The sequence below is a fragment of the Tursiops truncatus genome, chromosome 4, assembly GCF_011762595.2.
Source record: "Tursiops truncatus isolate mTurTru1 chromosome 4, mTurTru1.mat.Y, whole genome shotgun sequence".
Taxonomy (NCBI): Eukaryota; Metazoa; Chordata; class Mammalia; order Artiodactyla; family Delphinidae; genus Tursiops; species Tursiops truncatus.
In genome coordinates this window covers 57,116,900-57,139,045 of record NC_047037.1, presented here as the reverse complement: position 1 = coordinate 57,139,045, position 22,146 = coordinate 57,116,900, and the positions used below count along the sequence as shown (strand labels likewise).

Sequence of the window (22,146 nt, the reverse complement as noted above, 5' to 3'; positions counted from 1 at the left end):
CATTTTTTATGGCTGAGTAATAATCCATTGTGTGTATATATATATATATATATACCACAACTTCTTTAGCCATTCATCCACCAGTGGACACTTCAGTTGTTTTCATGTCTTAGCAATTGTAAATAATGCTGCTAGGAATGTGGGTGTGCAGATATTTTTTGAGTTACTGTTTTTGTTTCCTTTGGATATATTCCCAGAAGTGGAATTGCTGGATCATATAGTAGTTCTATTTTTAAATTTTTAAGGATCCTCCATATTGTTTTCCTAGTCACCATACCAATTTGCAATCCCACCAACAGTGCGCAACAATTCCCTTTTCTCCACATCCACACCGGCATTTGTTATTTCTTGTTTTTTGGATGATGGCCATTCTAACAGACGTGAGGTGATATCTCATTGTGGTTTTAATTTGCTTTTCCCTAACGCCTAGTGATGTTGAGCATCTTTTCATGTACGTGTAGCCTTTCTTCTATCTTCTTTGGAGAATTGTCTATTCAGGTCCTTTGCCCATTTTTAATTGGGTTATTTGGTTTATTTGCTGTAAGTTCTTTATATTTTTTTTAATATTAACCCTTTATCAGATATATGTTTTACAAATTTTTTTCCAGTTATATAGGTTTTCTTTTCACTTTGTTCATGGTTTCTTTTGCTGTGCAGAAGCTTTTTTACTTTGATGTAGTCCCACTTGTTTATTTTTTATTTTGTTCTTTGTGCTTTAGGTGTCATATTCTCATTTTTGACTGATCCTTATTAGTACCAATATACTACTTCTCCTATTAAAACTCCATTAGATACAGACCATTATTATTCTCCATGTGAGATTTCACTAGATTGATCATCTTTGTTATTTTTAGATAATGACCATTAAACATTTCACAGATGAAAAATAATGAGTTCATTTAGGTAGGAAGAGGCTGCTTATCCACTATTTCATTCAAGAGAAACACACACAGGGCTTCCCTGGTGGCGCAGTGGTTGAGAGTCCGCCTGCCGATGCAGGGGGACACGGGTTCGTGCCCCGGTCCGGGAAGATCCCACATGCCGCGGAGCAGCTGGGCCCGTGAGCCATGGCCGCTGAGCCTGCGCGTCCAGAGCCTGTGCTCTGCAGCGGGCGAGGCCACAGCAGTGAGAAGCCCGCATACCGCAACAAAAAAAAAAAAGAGAGAGAAACACACAGAACTCTGCCAACAGCTCTGAAATGGGGTGAACCTAAGCCAAGTAGGAGAGTTTGCATTGCAGGTGCATACACAACTCCCCAAAGCTCCTCTTCATGCATAGATACCCCTGAGAAACCAGACAAACTCTGTAAGTGGGAGGTGGTGTAGCAAAAACTTTTTCTTGCAAACAGAATGCCATATGGTCATCTATAAATCATGGAGATTCCAAGAGCTGATTGGTGCTGTTGTGATGCCAGATGCTAGATATCTACCTAGGGATCCACAAAATTCCCACTCCTACACAGCCTCTTAAAAATTATGCAGTTTTTAAAGCAACTGGTGTGGTAGAAGAATTCAGAACCATTTCGTATGAGTAATGATAGGAGGAACTGGGGCTGTTTAGCTTGGAAAGTAAAGACTCGAGGAGACCATGATGACTTTATATAAATATATGAAGGATTATTATGTAAGAAGGGGATAGAATTACTCTGTACATCCTTGAGGGTTAAAACTGGTATCATATCAGGGTGAGGTAAAAAGTTTCCTCGAGGCAACGACAATAAGAAGACGCTGGATACAGTACCCAGTTCTCACTGTGGTGAGCTGCCTGCTTGGAAATGGAAGAGGCCAAGAGTGAAGGGGGAGCTGAATGTGAACAGAGCACAGTGCCCCTGTGCACACGCAGGCCTCTGACCTGAGACCATTATGCCTGTGGACGAAATCCAGTGAAAAGCACCGTGAGATGGCATGTGTGTTTGTGTGTGCATGTCTGTGTGTCCCACCAAAAATGGTTATAGTTGACTGAAGTAAGGACCTATAATAAGCAAAACCCAGTATGTCCTGGGGGGAATATTCCCTGGTTCTCTGAAAGTATATGGGTGAGCATCAGACAGAGCCATGCCAGTACCATGATGCAAAGTGATCAAAAATAGTGAAAGGTCAGAAAATATGGAGCCTCTTCAAGGAGATGAGAAAGAGGAAAACATTTAAACATCATAACATGAAGCTGCTAGAGGTGCAAAACATCTTTTTACTTCCTTTCACATGGGTGTTAACTGTAACATACATGCTTATATGGAATGGTATCCTCTGATCATGCAGGGACATAACATCTGATTGGACAGGTGATTATGTGCACATGAAACACCTGGGAGCTGGTTAGAAATGCAGACTCTCAGGTCCCACTCCAGACCTACTGAATCAGAAACTGAATTTTCCAAGATACTCAGTGATTTATATGTACATTAACATTTAGGGTGCACTGATCTGAAAACATCTACATAGAGAACAGGACCTGATCTATTGCACTGAGACCTTAGCAAAAAGTTAGATTCTTGGCTAGTTTTCTGACATCACAGAGGCACAACGAGGTACCTGAGAGAGGAGCTGGTAAGAGCAACTATCACAACTATGTTTGAATAAAATTTCTTTCTTATATTGATATCATAACCTCCGCCCAATTGGTTATAGTTTTTCCATCTGGGGAAAGCTCAGCAAACATATTATGTTCCATCTGAATAAAATAAGCCTTCAAATATTTAGAGAACTATTATATCTTCATCCCATTAAATCTTTTCTTCTCCAAGATAAACAGCCCAGTTCACTTATCGTTTCTCATGATGACGTTTCTAATGCTTAATGGCTCCACGAAAGTATGGCCTCGGAGCAAGACAAACTGCTCAAGATGTGATCTGACCATTGCCAAGCACTGTGAGATTATTTATCTCCTGGGAAAAACATCTACTCAGACAGCCTAAGACTGCTGAAGCATGTTTAGACTAAATTGTCCTCTAAATTGATCTGATGTTTCTATTCTCTGAATAACTTGGGAGTTATCTCACAGGTGTTAGGTCTTTATACCAGAATAATCTTGAATCCATACATGGATTAGAATATTCTAGGTTAACAGTTCCTTATGTCTCCAACAACTGCAGTAATGTTCAGTTTTGAGGTCACAGAATCCTGAATTTGAAGGACTCTTGAAATTGTTTTGTTCAACCATTTCATTTCACTGATGAGGAAACTGAGGTCCGGTAAATAAGAGACTTGCTCAAAAGGTCCCATAAAACTTAGTTAGCAGAGCTAGTACTGTAATGAAAGCTGCCTTATCCTAGTGTGCTATTCCCATTACACTTTTTACTCTTTATTTTGAATTACAATAAAAATCTAAGTGAAAAGTAAGCATTATAATAAACTACTAGATGTTTTCAAATATCCACGTGTTTGGCATTTAGTCACAAAAATTGATTTTTTCCTGCTTTTCGCTGTTAGTGTAACTATTTGATTTTTTTTAATCTTCTATTTTCTTTTAATTTTTATTTGATATTGGAGCATAGTTGATGAACAATGTTGTGTTAGTTTCAGGTGTACAGCAAAGTGATTCAGTTATACATATACATGTATCTATTCTTTTTCAAATTCTTTTACCATTTAGGTTATTACAGAATATTGAGCAGCATTACCTGTGCTATACATTAGGTCCTTGTTGTTTATCTATTTTAAATATAGCAGTGTGTACATGTCAATCTCAAACTCCCAGTCTCTCCCTCCCCCCGCACCCTTCCCCCCGGTAACCATAAATTCATTCTCTAAGTCTGTGTGTCTGTTTCTGTTTTGTAAATAAGTTCTTTTATCACTTTTTTTAAGTTTCCGCATATAAGTGATATCATATGTTATTTGTCTTTCTCTGTCTGACTTACTTCACCTTGTATGATAATCTCCATGTCCATCCATGTTGCTGCAAATGGCATTATTTCATTCTTTTTAATGGCTGAGTAATATTCCATTGTATATATGCACCACATCTTCTTTATCCGTTCATCTGTCGATGGACACATAGGTCGCTTCCATGTCTTGGCGATTGTAAGCAGCACTGCAGTGAACGTTGGGGTGCATGTATCCTTTTGAACCATGTTTTTCTCCAGACATATGCCCAGGAGTGGCATTGCTGGATCATATGGTAGTTCTATTTTTAGTTTCTTAAGGAATCTACTAAAACTGAACATGTAAAACATCAAATAGTTTCTTAAGGAACCTATTTGATATTTTACATATTCAATTTTAGTAGTCATTTGTTTGGCTGACGGTGGAAGAAAGTCTGGTCTGTACGTCTGTTTTAAAAGTGGAATGGAGTGCCATGAAAAGCTGTATCATTTTTATTTCCTAAAGGTGTTCCTCACTGTATCTCCTTGGACTGACTAGATTGACCATTTGAGTAAACTGGTTTGATAGGTTCTTGGAACTAGTTGACTAAATATACAAGTAAAGCCATCAGGAGTTCTTAGCTGTAAGAAATAACTCAGAAAACAGAAAACAATTCTGGCTCACTTAAGCATAAAGGGAATTTATTAGAAGTACATTTGGACAATTGAAAGCATAGAAAGAATGATGAAGATAGAAAAATCACCATTTTTGCAAAAATCATAGTAAAAATTGATTCAAGCAAGAATAATGGTCAATGGATGCTAAATCTGAGGAAAGAGGCTGTTTGAGGAGAAACAGGATATTTATATAACATCAAAATGTCATCCACATAAATTACAAAACAAAAAATTGTGCCTTTTCCATGGAGAAATTGCACACTAAGTTACCAAAATCAACATCACCAATAAGGTGATCAACTGGATGTCCATCTCTGGATGCAATGCCCTGAGAAGGACACATCATTCCTATAATAGTACTGCTGAGGATGCACAACCTGAATATAATCATGAGAAAATCTCAGACAAACCTAAAATTAGGGATATTCTATAGAATAAGCAGATTATGTTTTTCAAAAATGTGAGTATCATGAAAAACAAGGAAAAACTGAGATGTTTACAAATTAAAAGAAGACAAAAGAGACAATGACAACTAAATGCAGTACGTGATAGTGGACTAGATCTTGGACTGGGAAAGAAAATTGTCATAAAGCACAGTGTGGCACAATTGATACTTGAATATGGAATAGATGTTAGATTAGTGTTATATGTGCTGATTTTGATAACTAAACTATGGCTGTGGCAAGAGAATATGTTTGTTCACAGGAAATACATGCTGCAGCATGAAGGGGCAAAGGGGCATAGTGCAGGTAACCTACTCTCAAGTGATTTGGAATACTGAAAATAATAATATGCATGATATAATTACATAGAGAGAGAGAATGCACAAACATAGCAAAATGTTAAAAATTGGTAAATCTGGGAAAAAGGGTATTATGGGAGTCCATTGTACTATTCTTACAATTTTTCTGTAGGCTTGTGATTATTTCAAAATAAAAAGGTTTTTTTAATATTTTTAAAAAACACATTAGGATACTCACAGACTCCTAGAACTAGGCTCCAAATGGAGGGACCATGAAAACCCCATGTTGGAGCTTCAGCTGCTGCCCCCCCCTCCCAGGATGAATGTTCTACCATGACTATGTGCCCCCAAAACTCAGTTCAAAGTGGGGTCAGGTGTAGCTGGTTGGTGGAACTGAGTCAACACATCCATACCGTATTTGCAAGGTAGTCTGGGAAAGTGCATTTCTGCTTACCACCAATATTCCAAAAGTGGACAGTTTCCCAAATATAGAGTTGAGATTTGGGAAAGTTAAAAAAATTAAAAAGCCAGTATCCACTATAACATGTTAGAGATATTGCTTGAAAGTAAAATAAACACCTCTCTATCTTGACCTGGCTAGAGTTCAATCGGCCTTGAGGGATAAGAGTTAAAAGAAAATAATTCTCTTTAAGTCCTGTGCTTATTTGGTACTACCTGCCGTTACATGCAGGCCTGCAGGAGAATACAGTAAAGCTAGAATATATTGGTTTATTAAATCATGCAGCAAAGAAGAGTAGAATGATCCCTCCATCATTCATCAGTGTCCATCTACTGCTCACTTCCATTCTTTTTGAGAAATTAGAAAGAGCCCTGTGAAGAATTTAGTAGTTAATCAGGGGATTAAAATACATATCATGTACCTTAGTAATAAGAACATTTTTCCCTCCATACGCAGGAAGTTAATGTGGAAAACTGGGCGCATTAGTGTTTCATATTCATCCGAAGAATGATTATAATCCAGATGTTCTATGCATTTGAGTCATTAATATTGATATGCAGCCTATTATATAAGCCTTTAGGAAGGTTATGTAAGACAAAAGAAAGTGTTCTTAAGCTTGGGGCAAGATTAAATTAAAATAGAATGCTGGAGATGTAAATGTCTTTAGAGTTCACATAGCACACCTTTGTCATTTCACATATGAGGAAACTGAGGGCTAGACCTTGATGGCCCAGACTTCTGGAATTAATAGCTTTCCCCAAAAATGAGGCGGGGAGGGGGGGGAAAGATGCTGAAAGGCTTTTGATGGCAGGCATCAGACATTGCTTAATGATCTCTCACATTTGAAGAGGCTACAGAAACATACTGGTTAAGAGCTTGCGCTCAGTCTCAGACAGTCCCAAGTTCAAATCCTGGATTCACCACATATTATCTGTGGGATCTTGCTCTAATAACTTATCCTCTCTAAACCTCACTTTCCCCATCTATGGCAAGAATATAATAAAGGTACCCATACGTTGTGATGACTTTGTAAGGATTAGCTCTTATGTTTTTTTTTAAATTGAAATACAGTTGATTTATAATGCTATGTTAATTTCTGCTGTACAGCAAAAAGATTCAGTTATACTTATATATACATTCTTTTTCTTATATTCTTCCATTATGGTTTATCATAGGATATTGAATATAGTTCTCTGTGCCATATAGTAGGACCTCGTTGTTTATCCATTCTATATATAAAAACTTATATCTGCTAACCTGAACCTCCCACTTCATCCCTCCCCCAACCCCTTCCCCCTTGGCAACCACCAGTCTGTTCTCTATCCATGATTCTGTTTCTGTTTCATGGATAGGTTCATTTGTGTCATATTTTAGGCTCCACATATAGGTGTGTATCATTTTTTTAGATTCCACATATAAGTGATGTCATATATTTGTCTGACTTACCTCACTTAGTATGATAATCTCTAGGTCCATCCATGTTGCTGTAAATGGCATTATTTCATTCTTTTTTTATGGCTGAGTAATATTCCATTGTGTATATATATATATATATATACACATACCATATCTTCTTTATCCATTTGTCTGTTGATGGATATTTAGGTTGCTTCCATGTCTTGGCTATTGTATATAATGCTGCTATGAACGTTGGGGTGCATGTATCTTTTCAAATTACAGTTTTCATCTTTTCTGGATATGTATCCAGGAGTGGAATTGTTGGATCATATGGTAACTCTTTTTTAGTTTTTTAAGAAACCTCCAGACTGTTCTCCAACGTGGTTGCACCAATTTACATTCCCACCAATGTGTAAGAGGGTTCCCTTTTCTCCACACCCTCTCCATCATTATTATTTGTAGACTTTTTGATAATGGCCATTCTGACTGGTGTGAGGTGATAACCTCATTGTAGTTTTGATTTGCATTTTTCTAATAATTAGAGATGTTGAGAATCTTTTCATGTGTCTATTGGCCATCTGTATTTCTTCTTTGGAGAAATCTCTATTTAGGTCTTCTGCCCATTTTTTGGTATTAAGCTGTATGAACTGTTTGTATGTTTTAGATATTAAGCCCTTATCAGTTGCGTCATTTGTAAATATTTTCTCTCATTCTGTAGGTTGTCTTTTCATTTTGTTTATGGTTTCCTTTGCTGTGCAGAAGTTTATAAGTTTGATTAGGACCCACTTATTTATTTTTGTTTCTATTTCAATTGCTCTAGGAGATGGATTCCAAAAAATATTGCCATGATTTATGTCAAAGAGTGTTCTGCCTATGTTTTCCTGTAGGAGCTTTATAGTATCCTGTCTTGCATTTAGGTCTTTAATCCATTTTGAGTTTATTTTTGTATATGGCGTTAGAGAATGTTCTAATTTCATTTTTTTACAGGTAGCTGTCTAGTTTTCCCAGCACCACTTATTGAAGAGACTGTCTTTTCTCCATTTTATATTCTTGCCTCCTTTGTCATGGATTAATTGACCATAAGTGCGTGGGTTTATTTCTGGGCTTTCTATCCTGTTCCATTGGTCTATGTGTCTGTTTTTGTGCCAGTGCCATACTGTTTTGATTATTGTAGCTTTGTAGTATAGTCTGAAGTCAGGGAAGTTCTAGTTCTGTGAAAAATGTCATTGGTAATTTGATAGAGTAAGCTCTTATGTTTTTACAGAGCTAGCAAAGTGTTTCATATATGTTGTATGTGGAAGAAGGAGTTTGGCCATAGCAGTGCCCATTATACTTGGCTGTTTACAATAGTGACAGATGCTTGATTTTCTTCTTCTCTCACAGTTCTGGATTTTTTTTTTTTTTTTCATTTCCCCATCCCAAAACTCTTGCCTCCAGTACACTGAATATTTACTCATCCTTTATATTCCACCCAAATGTTATCTCCTCCGTGAGTGCTGCCCTGTGCCTCCACCAGCACCCTCCCACCTCCCCCACACACAATGCAGAATTAGGGATGTCTTCCTTAATGCTTACTTAGCATCTTATATCCATCATTTATACCATAATTAACATTTAGCTTTAAATATTTATTTTTGTCAGTCTCCCCAGCTACTTGTAAGCCCTTCTGTGGCAGTGACTATATATTCAATACATCTTTATATCCCTGGAGACTAGAAGTGCTAGGTACATACTATTAATGTAGTATTTATTGAATGAATGAAAGAATGAATTGGTGAATGAATGGATGAAAGAAAGAATAAAAGAATGAATAATTGAAATACTCAGAAGAGTCCCTTACTGTCCTGAATAAGGACTCCAAAGTGCAATTGGCATGGTCTTCCTGATTCTGAGACACATGGCCCCAGAATCTGGTCTATTCCCATGAGTTTCAGAAGTGAATATATATCAAGTGAAGTTTTCACACACTGGAAAGGGAATCAATTACAGGGAAACCTTATAAACCTTATAATTAGATTGCCACTGGAATTAAGCAACACTCCATTGTCAAAGCAGTCTACGCAGTTTAACGGGTTCAACCTTTTTAAAGCCTGAGGACAGTTTGGGGCTTCAGATTTAGAAATAGAATAGATTCTCCTGATGGTTTCTAACTATATCGCTAACTGGCCAAGGTCACTTGGAATTAGAATCCATGCCTCTAGAATCCCCTGGCCCAGGCCAGCCACCTCTCAGTAGCCCCACAGGGGGAGGAGTCAAGAAGGTGTCAGGGGTAAGTGGCACCACCTATGAGATTTTGGTGTGAGCCTTGGGCAGCTCCCCTCCCCCACACCTCTGTGCCTACACCAAAGGGCCCCAGGTGTCCACCTTCCTTTCCTCAAGGGGCTCCCCTCCCCTGCATGGACATTTTTAAACCACCGATTCCAAGAGAGGGAAAAAAAAAAGGAGGAGGTGTCTAGGAGGTTCTAGACACCTCCTCACCACCTCAGCTAATTGTCAACAGTGATTCTGATAATAGTGCTAACACACACACACACCCCTGAGACCACTGAGATGACAGAACATCATCGTTAGAACTGTCCTAGGAGGACGTCATTTGCTTACACCCAGTTGTAAGGGCTGCTTACACCTCGAGCCTTGACCTTTCCAGATACACTCGCACACACACACATTTTTCCAGGAATCCAAGGAAGGAGCTGCACTCACAATGGTCATCCAGGGGATGTGTCTATTTTGTGAGCCTGTCTAAATATGTAGATCTTATTATTATGTCTTCCACAGTTACTCTGATATGGGAGCCTGAGATATGGAAGAGTAATTCTTCTCATTCAGATACAGGGTAAAAAGATTCAAGTCACATGTCAAAGCTCTCTCTAATGGGAGAGAATAAATAACTATGCCAGTGGTATGTGCCATCTCTGGGCAAATTATAAAAAGAGTCCCTCTCTGAGTGGGCTGGATACATAAAGACTCTCCTTTTCCCTGGAGGACACAATACCACACCCAGGCATAGGATTTGGCGGGTGGAGTTAGAGGGTTGGATTTCAGACCTGACTTGTGCCCTCTGATACAGACATCCGTGGACAACCAATAGGTACAACCATATGTATGTGTGTGGAGGTGTATAATGAAAGGTGGAGAAATGAACTCAATTCTACCAAAGATATTCAATCACAGATTGGATGTGAGTTTGCTAGTCTTTATGGAAGATGGTTGGCTTAGAATATTACTGGCTTTCCTTACAGCTCTAGGATTCTATTATTATCAGGCCCTTAATTAGTGATCTAATGCATTTCTGAGGGTTTGGTCAGGGCAGATTTTTCCAGTTTACTAATAACCATATCATGGAAAATAAATTTAAAAGCTTTCCTAACATCAAGATACTTGTTATTTCTTATGAAACTAAAGATCAACCTCTCCTAAATCTCTAAAGAATATGCTACTTAGGAGGATCCTGCTGTACCTCTCCTCCCCATTCTGCAAATAACACGAGATACTTTAAGACAAAGCTATCCGCAATATGGCAGAACTCTCAGCTGTGATAGAATACTGATTATCTCTACTGCAATAGTCACTTTTTGTGAGAGCCTCATAAAAGTTAATCTCTAAAATGCTTCAGTAAGGTTGTCAAAGGATAGATATTTTATCTTTGTCATGCTGATAAGGAGAATGCAGCCCATAGGGTTTGACTGTCTCACCCAAAGTTCTAATCAAATCAGTTGGAAACTGAGGACCAGAATCTGGGTCTTCGGTTTTTTATTCTATTGCTTGAGCCTGAATAGCAAATTCAGCCCACGTCTCCATGTCAGTAACTCAGCTAATGCAAAATGACTCGACTAACAGGGGACAAAAGGATTTTGCAAGTTTTCTCGAACATTGCATGGCCTTAGAGGGTAGAAATCTGTGATGCATTCTTCCTGACATTTATGCAAGACAGATGCTAAATCCATACAGCTCTATCAATTCTCTAAACTCAACATCTGTGTATATTAACTTAGTTCCTTGAGACTGCCTTTGTCTGTGATGGGGTGCACTCTCCTAGTGGAGTACAAACAGCTGTAAGACACCAATCTTTTGGTGCAGAAAGCCTCCCTAGAATAGAAATGCCCAGAAAGCCAGGAAAGTAAGGCTGTGGGATTAACTTGAGCTCAGAATCCCAATGTAGTCACTGTGTGTTGCATGTGTAGAAGCAGAATCTTGGGTTGCATGTATAAACTAAATCAAAATATCCCCCCCAAAATCTGTCACTTACCTAAATATAATATTTTTTTTTATGTTTTATTTTGTACTTTGCTATTATAAAAGTTCTTACTTTAAGGTTTTAACCTGTATTAAACCCATATTTAAAATACCTGACTTTAGTATTGAAAAATTAATCCCTACTTATCTGGGGGAGCTCTCTTATTTCTTCCGCTCTTAGAGATTCATTTTTTGCAGGGAAAGAGAAAATACCAGCTTTCTTGAAAGAGAGCTAGTAAACGGCAGGGTCAAGATTACTGGAAATATGCATAGGTCTTACTCATCTCAACTGATATTAAAATATCTACTTAAAGTGGAACCACCATTCCCTAATTTCTTTAAATTAATTTTAAACTTTCCATTACTTTAGGAGTAGAAGGCCAAGAAATAACATTATAAAAATCAGAATGTAATAGTATTGATCAACTAATGCAATATAAAATTAAAAGTACCAAAATAAAAATCATGTTTTCTATTATAGTTGATTTTGTTAAAATTAATTTTTTCAGAGATCAACTTCTAGCACATTCATGTGATCATGTCCTGGTTTCAGAGTCTATAAGAAAAGAATGTAAATGTTCTGTGTTATATCAAGGAAGCACTCATTTAACTAATTGTCTAGTTAAGAATTAAAGTACAAGTATTCTGTACTTCGCTTGTCAAAAATTACTATTTTATCTGTGGATTGTTCTGCACATGATTCTGCCATTTTTAATAAATGTTTAAGTAGATAGCCTGTTTGCAGGTAAAGAATTGTTAAACTAAGCTGAAAACATAGTTCATCTGGCATCTATGCTCAGCCTAAATATGTATCTACAAACCAGTTATTTCTTCCCAACTAAATACCAGTACCTCTACCTGATCCAACTCAAAGTCGGCATGTTCCAAACTGGACTCGTTATCACCACCAATAACCTCCATAAAGCCCACCCCTTCTATTTTCCTGGATTGTTTAGTAGGACCACCACCTCCTCAGTTATTTATGTCAGAAAGCTGGGAACCATCCTCTCCTCTTTCTCTCTCATCCACTCTTCTTTCTCTCTCACTCCCCAAATTAAATCTAAATGCTCCAGCACTTACTTCCTAATTCACTCGTACTCTACCCTGTCTCTCCATCCTCACAGTCACCATCTTAGATCGCTCTAGTGTCTTTATCTGAAGAGTCACTATAGCTCCCCAACTAGTCCCTTTGCTACCAGGGTCACATGTACCTTACCACCCTCTTTACTATAGCATTAACTTCATCATATCACCCTTCTATTTAAACTCCTATCAGGGTACACCATCATCTATAACAGTGTTTCTCCAAGTGCAGTCTTCTCTAGAGTAGTTATCTAGAATGTTTGTTAAAAATACAGGTAACTGGGGCTTCCCTGGTGGCGCAGTGGTTGAGAGTCCGCCTGCCGATGCAGGAGACACGGGTTCGTGCTCCGGTCCGGGAAGATCCCACATGCCGTGGAGCAGCTGGGCCCATGAGCCATGGCTGCTGAGCCTGCGCGTGGCCTGTGCTTCGCAATGGGAGAGGCCACAACAGTGAGAGGCCCGCGTACCGCAAAAAACAAACAAACAAACAAACAAAAAAACAAGTAACTGGAACCCACTGCAGCCCTACTGAATCAGGCTCCGTGAAGGTAAGGCCTGGGAATCCTCACTTTAACACTCTGCAGTTGAGTTTTGTGCACACTAACGTGTGGAAAACACTAGCCTCCAAAATAAAATAGGACCTATAAGGTCTACTTATCTGGTCTTCTCATCTACCGCTTCCCCATAAGCACCCTGGACTCTTGTCTTGCTACATTTTGGCACTTCCCCAAACTTCACCCATGCTTCCATGCCTCTGACCTTTTCTCAAGATGATCTCTAACCAGAACACCCACCATCCTCATCCGTAACCAATACTTGGTTAATCCTTGTTCATCCTTCAAAATTCAGTTAAAGGAGTTAAAGGTTATTTCCTACAAGGAGTCTTCCCTGAATTCTCTAGGGCAGGGGTAGATACCCTCCTCTCTGCGCTCCTAGCGCCCTGCACCTGTGCAGACCGCTGTCTCACATCCCCTCACCCTGCTTTCTGGTGAGTTCTCTTGGCTATGTCTTGTTCATCTTTTTAACACACTTAGTACAGAGCCTGCTCGTGGTAGGTGAACAGTACTAGTTGGATTAAGTCATAAATCATAATTCATCTTTTAATTAGCCTGAATTAATTCATTTGGTTTGAGTTAAACTTCTGGAGATTCCCATAGACCAGTATAGATTGAGAATCTTATCCAGGCTCTTTGAAGATGGAATTAAATTAAATTATGAAAGTGGAGTATTCCCTTTAAAAACAAATTAATCCTGAGTAATATATACATTCAAATTGCTGTCTGATTAATAACAAAAAGGGAAGGGGGCAGGCGTGGGGAACCAAAGAAATTGTGTGAGCCGGTAGGCAAGAGGATTGTATCCCAGGCCTCTTTCTGCCCTAACTAGTGAATGATTTGGGGAACACCTCTTAATCTCTATGAGTTCCAGTTTTCTCATCCACAGAATGACTAAACAGAATCTTAATCTTTCCCCAGTACTATTATTTTATAACTCTAAACTAAAATTTAGTAAATTAACATTTTGATATATTACTTAATACAATAAAAAAGCAATTTCAATAAATGATATGTAGAGTTTATGATATATTTATGAAATTGGATTTTGGGAGGAAAAATCTATTGATCCAACTTTACCGGAACATTAGACTAGTATTATATTTACCCTGCTTTTTTAATACTTAGTTGTAATATTTGGCCATGTGGATTTGGATTTTTCTTTTATCAGTTCATTGCATGATTTGCTTATTACATGAAATAATAATCATCTGTTATTTATCCCCATAAATTATATTACTATGAGTGAAATGAATGTAACAACATTATTTGACTAAGTAGATGATCTTCACATTTTCCTTATGGTTTCAAAGACATGGGGAAAATTTTTTTTTTTTTTTACATCTTTATTGGAGTATAATTGCTTTACAATGGTGTGTTAGTTTCTGCTTTATAACAAAGTGAATCAGTTATACATATACATATGTTCCCATATCTCTTCCCTCTTGCATCTCCCTCCCTCCCACCCTCCCTATCCTACCCCTCCAGGTAGTCACAAAGCACCAAGCTGATCTCCCTGTGCTATGCGGCTGCTTCCCACTAGCTATCTACCTTACGTTTGGTAGTGTATATATGTCCATGCCTCTCTCTCACTTTGTCCCAGATTACCCTTCCCCCTCCCCCTGTCCTCAAGTCCATTCTCTAGTAGGTCTGTGTCTTTATTCCTGTCTTACCCTAGGTTCTCCATGACATTTTTTTTTCTTAAACTCCATATATATGTGTTAGCATACGGTATTTGTCTTTCTCTTTCTGACTTACTTCACTCTGTATGACAGACTCTAGGTCTATCCACCTCATTACAAATAGCTCAATTTCGTTTCTTTTTATGGCTGAGTAATATTCCATTGTATATGTGTGCCACATCTTCTTTATCCATTCATCCGATGATGGACACTTAGGTTGTTTCCATCTTCTGGCTATTGTAAATAGAGCTGCAATGAACATTTTGGTACATGACTCTTTTTGAATTATGGTTTTCTCAGCGTATATGCCCAGTAGTGGGATTGCTGGGTCATATGGTAGTTCTATGTGTAGTTTTTTAAGGAACCTCCATACTGTTCTCCATAGTGGCTGTACCAATTCACATTCCCACCAGCAGTGCAGGAGTGTTCCCTTTTCTCCACACCCTCTCCAGCATTTATTGTTTCTAGATTTTTTGATGATGGCCATTCTGACTGGTGTGAGATGATATCTCATTGTAGTTTTGATTTGCATTCTCTAGTGATTAATGATGTTAAGCATTCTTTCATGTGTTTGTTGGCAATCTGTATATCTTCTTTGGAGAAATGTCTATTTAGGTCTTCTGCCCATTTTTGGATTGGGTTGTTTGTTTTTTTGTTATTGAGCTGCATGAGCTGCTTATAAATTTTGGAGATTAATCTTTTGTCAGTTGCTTCGTTTGCAAATATTTTCTCCCATTCTGAGGGTTGTCTTTTGGTCTTGTTTATGGTTTCCTTTGCTGTGCAAAAGCTTTGAAGTTTCATTAGGTCGCATTTCTTTATTTTTGTTTTTATTTCCATTTCTCTAGGAGGTGGGTCAAAAAGGATCTTGCTGTGATTTATGTCATAGTGTTCTGCCTATGTTTTCCTCTAAGAGTTTGATAGTTTCTGGCCTTATTAATCCAAGTTATAGCACTCCTTACCTGTGTGACCTTGGACAAGTTTCTGAACCTCTCTGAGCATCTCAAAGTAGAAAACTGAAGTGTGTAATAAGTCATAAAAAAGCTTGATTTTTTTTTTAAATTTCTGACTCTTGACAATGAGAACACAGATTTGTTGCCAAATTTTAACACTGGGTTCTCTGCATAAGAAATACCTTTCTGGGCTTCCCTGGTGGCGCAGTGGTTGGGAGTCTGCCTGCCGATGCAGGGGACACGGGTTCGTGCCCCGGTCTGGGAAGATCCCACATGCCGCGGAGCGGCTGGGCCCGTGAACCATGGCCGCTGAGCCTGTGCTCCGCAACAGGAGAGGCCACAACAGTGAGAGGGCAGCGTACCGCAAAAAAAAAAAAAAAAAAAAAAAAAAGAAATACCTTTCTATTATTAAGGTTACAGGGTTGCTCACAGTAGACAATTAATACAGTGTCTCATTAAAACACAGACTAGCACTTCCTTTTTTAAAAAAAATTCTACAGTAAGGTTATCATAATGGAAATTATATCCTCAAACCAATTAGTGAACTAAGTTAGTTGCAGTGAGACGTGTTGTTTTTCCGTTTATCTCTCTCATTTCCTCAGTGAACCCCAAAGAATTGTAGATAATTGGTGTGCTGTTCATCTGATACAGCTGCAGATCCTTTGTAAACTGCCTTTGCTATACCCACTTAGAGAGAATTGGAGGAACAAGTATGATGAATAAAAATGGGAAACTAGACCCTAAAGCTATGCTTGCCATTTTGGATTTTTAAAATAAGGTGACCTTGTAAGTCAAAAGTAGAGATCAGAAACTAAAACTCTAACCAGAGCTAGGAGCTCTCTTTTATAGGAAGCTAGCAAGTTTAATATCTGTGGGCAGTGAAAGTTTTTGACTAACATTGACTTATTAGAGAACAAAAAAGATGATGAAATGGGATGAACGTTTACACATTTATCCATGCATCCTTTAAGTAAGCATAATTGTACAAGTGAATCACAATCTACATAAAAACTTAAACAGAGACTTAGAGTTCAAATTCTTGACTTTATTCCCAACTATGACTCTGTATGGCTTTAAATAGTCTATTTGATCCATTCAAAGGCCCTGTCCACAGCTTGTAGGATGCTACCCCACTTAGTAATGGAAAAGATCATTTGTTGCTTCTTCATTCTCACTTCCCACCCCCTTGTGCACACAATTAAAATAGACACCAATACATAGAGCTTGAAGAAATGCTTTCTTCGTATTGACCATTCACACCTGACTGTAAAATGTGTTGGTTACACTGAATTCTGAGGCTCCAAAATGCCTTTAAAGGAGGAACCCAGGGCTTCCCTGGTGGCACAGTGGTTGAGAGTCCGCCTGCCGATGCAGGGGACACGGGTTCGTGCCCCGGTCTGGGAAGATCCCACATGCCGCAGAGCGGCTGGGCCCGTGAGCCATGGCCGCTGAGCCTGCGTGTCCGGAGCCTGTGCTTCGCAACGGGAGAGGCCACAACAGTGAGAGGCCCACGTACCGCAAAAAAAAAAAGAGCAACTCAGAAGCTCTAGCCGTGCTGTCCTGCATCACAACAAATATCCCAGACAACTTGAATAAATTGAATCTGCAACAATCTCCAAGAGCCATTCCAGAGGCAAGGGGAGCCCTTTGAGAAGCAGAGCAACTGGATGTCACCAGCCAGGGCAGGCAGGCGTGGGCGACAGGCTTGTTGGGAACAGTCTAAATGCTGTACCTCAAGCCTTCTGTGAAGTGTCTGCTGCTCTTCAGAGCAGCAGTCAGTCTCCTATCCCAGCGGTCGAGGTCTCCAGGTCAACAGACGCTCTCCTCCTCCCCCACTAAAAACAGACCAAACAAAAGGCAAGTTTGGAAAGAGCTGCACAGTCACAAGTGTTTGTATTGTCTTTAACCAGAACCTCTCACTAAAAAAAGAAAATCATGTTCTGATTTATAGCGTAGTTTATGTTCATGACACTGTTGTCAAGTCAGAAGGAAAGATCATGTCACTAACAGAGGCACAGATTGTTAGTTACTTAGCATTTCTGGTAATTGTCTACAACTGTTAGTGGCAAAGCCAGGACTAGCTTCGCAATGCTACAGTTAGTGTTATTTCCTTTAAAATATGCTTGCAGGAACTACACACTGGCCAAAACAACTTCAGCCCATTTAATAATAAGGTTAACACAGACCTACCAAATGATGGAAAAAATGCAAGTATAAAACTAATCATAACAGCAATTGGTACATGTGTTTTGTTTTTATTCATATAAGGTATATGGTATCTAGGTGTGAAATCAGAGCACAACCTTTGGAGGAAAAGGGGATTCTCAGGTAGTGTATATGTTCCATACAGTACCTGACACGCTGTAAAACCATAATAATATAAATGACTGAAATCTGATTTATTTTCTGGCCACACTCCCAGGAAATCTTATCTGATTTCGAAACTGTTGATGCTAAAATAAAATCCAAGAAACATAGCAGAATAAAAAATAGATCTCTTCAGCAAATCTGATATCCATGCACCCTGAGTCTTCATTCGTCATCTTACTTTTTCTTTATTTTGAAACCTGATTCCTTTCTCTGAAACTAAACATTTCTGAAAGGTGTATATCTAAGTTGTGTTGTTAGAAGTAAATGGTCATTCATTCGTTATCAAATATTTTTGAGCACCTCTTTTTATGGAAACGAAGCTTTATGATACTCCTTCTCCTTAGGGAGTTTTTAATTTATCTGAAAAGACACAAGAAAACTTACATAGCAAGATCAGATTTAAATAAAATAAGGAAACAATTCAAGAATTTTACAAGGCAATATAATTAAATGTGAAGTATATGGAAAATAAGCATTTAAAAATATGGCTCACTTGCACATGACTTACAGAAGTAGTATACTCAGTTTGAGAGTAAATTAGTAAACCATATTTACAGTGTTTTGAATTAGGTGTCAAAAAATAGTCCCCAATCAAATATAATAGTTTAAATCTTTTTCTTGGTTGAAAAGGGTAGGTTTTTACTGACCATAGCTTTAAAACACATTTTAGAAACGTAAAAAGGGAGAGAAATCTGTGAAGCCATCCTGGGGCTTGAATTAGTAATCCATATATTCATTTTTTTGTTTTTATTTCATACCCTAGATGTTATGCGAGAAAAAATGTCCCTTCCCCAAAACAGCAGAGAGAAAATTATTAAAGGTATTTCTGCCTAGGGATAGGTAAACTTTTGAGTTTGGTAAACTGCCACTTCATTCAAAAGTCAAAAATATAGTGATATAGTAGTTATCCTGATTTCCTTCATACAAAAAATTAGTCTCAAGTCTATAAACAAATCTTTTTTTCCTTTTATCATGACACAGCAATTTACCCACTAGAGAAAATCTTTTATAGAAGTTAACCCAGTATAAAATTTCGCTGTGGAATAATAACTTCATATATAAATATAACATGTTAATGAACATTAATTACTTTTTACAATAAAAATTTTCGAAATAAGATTTTAAGTTAAATATTTTTCTTCATGAATCAGTAATGCTCTATTCTTCAGGATTCCCATTGATTTAGGTATTGATTAACACAGAAAACAACTCAGAGGATAAATGCAAAATTATTTATATCTATAAAAAGTGTTCGGACATTGATGCAAATAAATTAACTAAAATAATAAACAGCAACATTTAAGAAAAATACTTTAAAACTAAATATAATATTTACATCCTAAAAGTGATTTAAAAAAATCCACCAGCAGTCCTCTGTCTGAGACCTTGGCAGCTCAGCATCCTTCAGCTCAGAGTAAAGGGCAAGACCAGGCGTTTACTGGCGCACAGCACTTCCGGAACTAACCCTGGCTCTGGCTGCTCTAGTGGGACACACCTGCTTCTCTTGAGAGACAAAGCAGCAATCATTTTCTATGTTGTTCTTCCCTGGACAGATAACCTAACTAGATATATTCAAGGACAAATTAAACAACCAAATTAAAGGTCACTTGAGGATAGGAGTTCCGTGTTAGCACCTTGTGCATTTCATCTGTTTTAAATTAGAAATTCCTTAAAGACAGGATCATGAACATTCACATACAGAGAGAAATGGATATAGATATCAAAAAAATATTTCAAAGCACTGAGCTGACATCTAGTTAATAGGAAGTTAACTTAAATAGTAGAAATACCAGTGAGGATTTATATAAAACGTTGAATGCTATGATCTAACCATCAGTCAAAGTCATTTTTCACTGTGGTGTGACCTCCCACATTTTCCTGGGGATGAGATTCAGGTACTAGAATAAAATGAAGGATAGAATCAAGGACAAAAAGATGAGATATTACATGTTGGTGGTGGTGGTGGTATTATAGCCTTTACTTCTTGCTTTTTATGGAAAGGAATGTTTTTCCCTGTTTACTTATGCCCATTTGTTGTCTAAATCACTATTAGCCATTATTTTTCTGTCTTTATAAACTTAAGCTCAAATACCTCCATTATATTTTTCTGTAATTTCACATGTTGATTATTCATTCCATGTTTACTCTTCTATTTATTATACACTGATTAAGTGCCTATGCATCAAGAGAAAAGTCCCGACAATTTGTTTCAAATCTCTCTTATCATTGTCTTCCATTCTTCTAACTACAGTCCTCTCTACAGTTTGGTTTCCTCACCTGAATAGCGAGGAAATTAACATACAGAATGGTCTGAGGGCCCCTCCAACTCTGAAATTCTAGTTCAATACAGTAAGACATCAGGGTTGCTGCTTTGTTTGGGTTTTTAATAAGACAGGATGATTAGCACTTTAAAGAACATCTCACTGTGTGAGACAATTATGGATGCCTGTACCATGAATGGAGCTTATTCTTCTTATTCTGTTATACAGAGAACAGATAGTATATAACATTACATCATAATTTAAAACAAAACAAAGACAAAAAAAACACCTTATTTTGGAGAAAACACATTTTCTGTATATTATAATTAAATTCCAGTAGCTCATTCTCTAACTTGGCAAAGATGGAATTTGAGCCCAGAAAATCTGGCTCCAGAGTCTACCCACTTGTGTACAATATTATTAAACAAGCATTTTTAAGCATTTATTGGAGTGTTAGCAGCAAAGAATGCAAAGATGAATGAGGTGTGGTCCTGTCCTCAAGGGGATTACAGAGCCAACTCATCTTTCAGCAAAGCATTTCTCCAAGGCTCTGCTAAGGAAGAAGACAGAGCCCTTTCCACCTGGAATCCCCATAGCATTACATCCGTTCCTTTCTCACAGCACTTTTACAAGTGGGTTATTGTTATTTGTGTTCACCTCTCAGATCCTTTACTTGAAAGGAATATACCTTATTCACGTTTATACTCTATGTTGATGCTGTAAAATGGTTTTAAAATAATGGGAAGAATACACTGATGTTTACATGTAGCCAGCATATTACGGTAAGTACAGTGCAGGGATGAAATAAGAGCCTTTGTGAAATAGCTGCAATTGCAAGATCAAAATTACCATAATAATCCCGATTCAGATTTCAGGGTGGTTGGGTTTTTTCCCCTCCCAGAAGAAGAAATAATTTAATGGAAGAGAGTTGTCTTATTTTTTCAATAAGGTCATGTAAGATAGAGCACCCTTTTTTATTACGCATTTTTAAGAGTATCCTTATATGACCTAACAGTTTAGCTTCTGGGGACTTCCCTGGTGGCGCAGTGGTTAAGAATCCACCTGCCAATGCAGGGGACATGGTTCAATCCATGGCCCGGGAAGATCCCACATGCCGCGGAGCAGCTAAGCCCGTGCACCACAACTACTGAGCCTGTGCTGTAGAGCCCATGAGCCACAACTACTGAGCCTGCGAGCCACAACTACTGAGCCCACGTGCCACAACGACTGAAGCCTGCACACCTAAAGCCCGTGCTCTGCAGCAAGAGAAGCCACCGCAATGAGAAACCAGCGCACCACAACAAAGAGTAGCCCCCACTCATCGCAACTAGAAAAAGCCCGTGTGCAGCAACAAAGACCCAGTGCAGCCAAATAAATTAAATAAATAAATAAATTTATAAAAAAGAAAAAAAGAGTTTAGCTTCTGTTAAGCCAGACTACTTTCTGTGTTTTTTTGTTTGTTTTTGTTTTGTTTTTTTAACAAGTTCCCAGATTTAAATTTCCAACATGCTTTCTGGAAACTATAACCTATGAGTTTGTTTTATAATTTTAAAATTTTATTTTATAATTTTATTTGAAGCAATAGCTCTGCATACCTGTAATAGCTCTGCATGCCTGTAATTTGGGGATTTTGAATCTCCTTTCTTTGCCTATTCTTAGCACTAAAGTCACGCACATTGTACATTGTCCCTTAATTGAAGCACAGAATCAGAAGGATGGTTCCTTCCTCAACTAATAATTTCCTAAGGGAGACCTGCTGATATGTCACAGAAAACATAAAACACATTTCATTAATTTTCATTCTGCTCTCAGACTCTTCAAGGTCATAAGCTTGGATGTGTTATCACATTTCCCATCCGATGATGCTAAGATTTCTCAATGCCACCAGTCTATACTGGCAGTTCTGGCAGTTCACAATGGAATGTGATAAACA

At 38.1% G+C, this 22,146-nt stretch overlaps 1 long non-coding RNA gene across 2 annotated transcripts in view; it reads left to right on the top strand.

Annotated features, from left to right (window-relative positions):
- The window catches only part of LOC109551895 (uncharacterized), a 592,297-nt gene extending 570,694 nt beyond the window's left edge, over positions 1-21,603 (top strand). For both annotated transcript variants that reach the window (XR_002178594.3, XR_002178595.3), the window contains one exon: positions 21,229-21,603. This is a non-coding gene — a long non-coding RNA (uncharacterized lncRNA). The remainder of the gene's footprint in view (positions 1-21,228) is intronic.
- Positions 21,604-22,146: the final 543 nt, after the last annotated feature.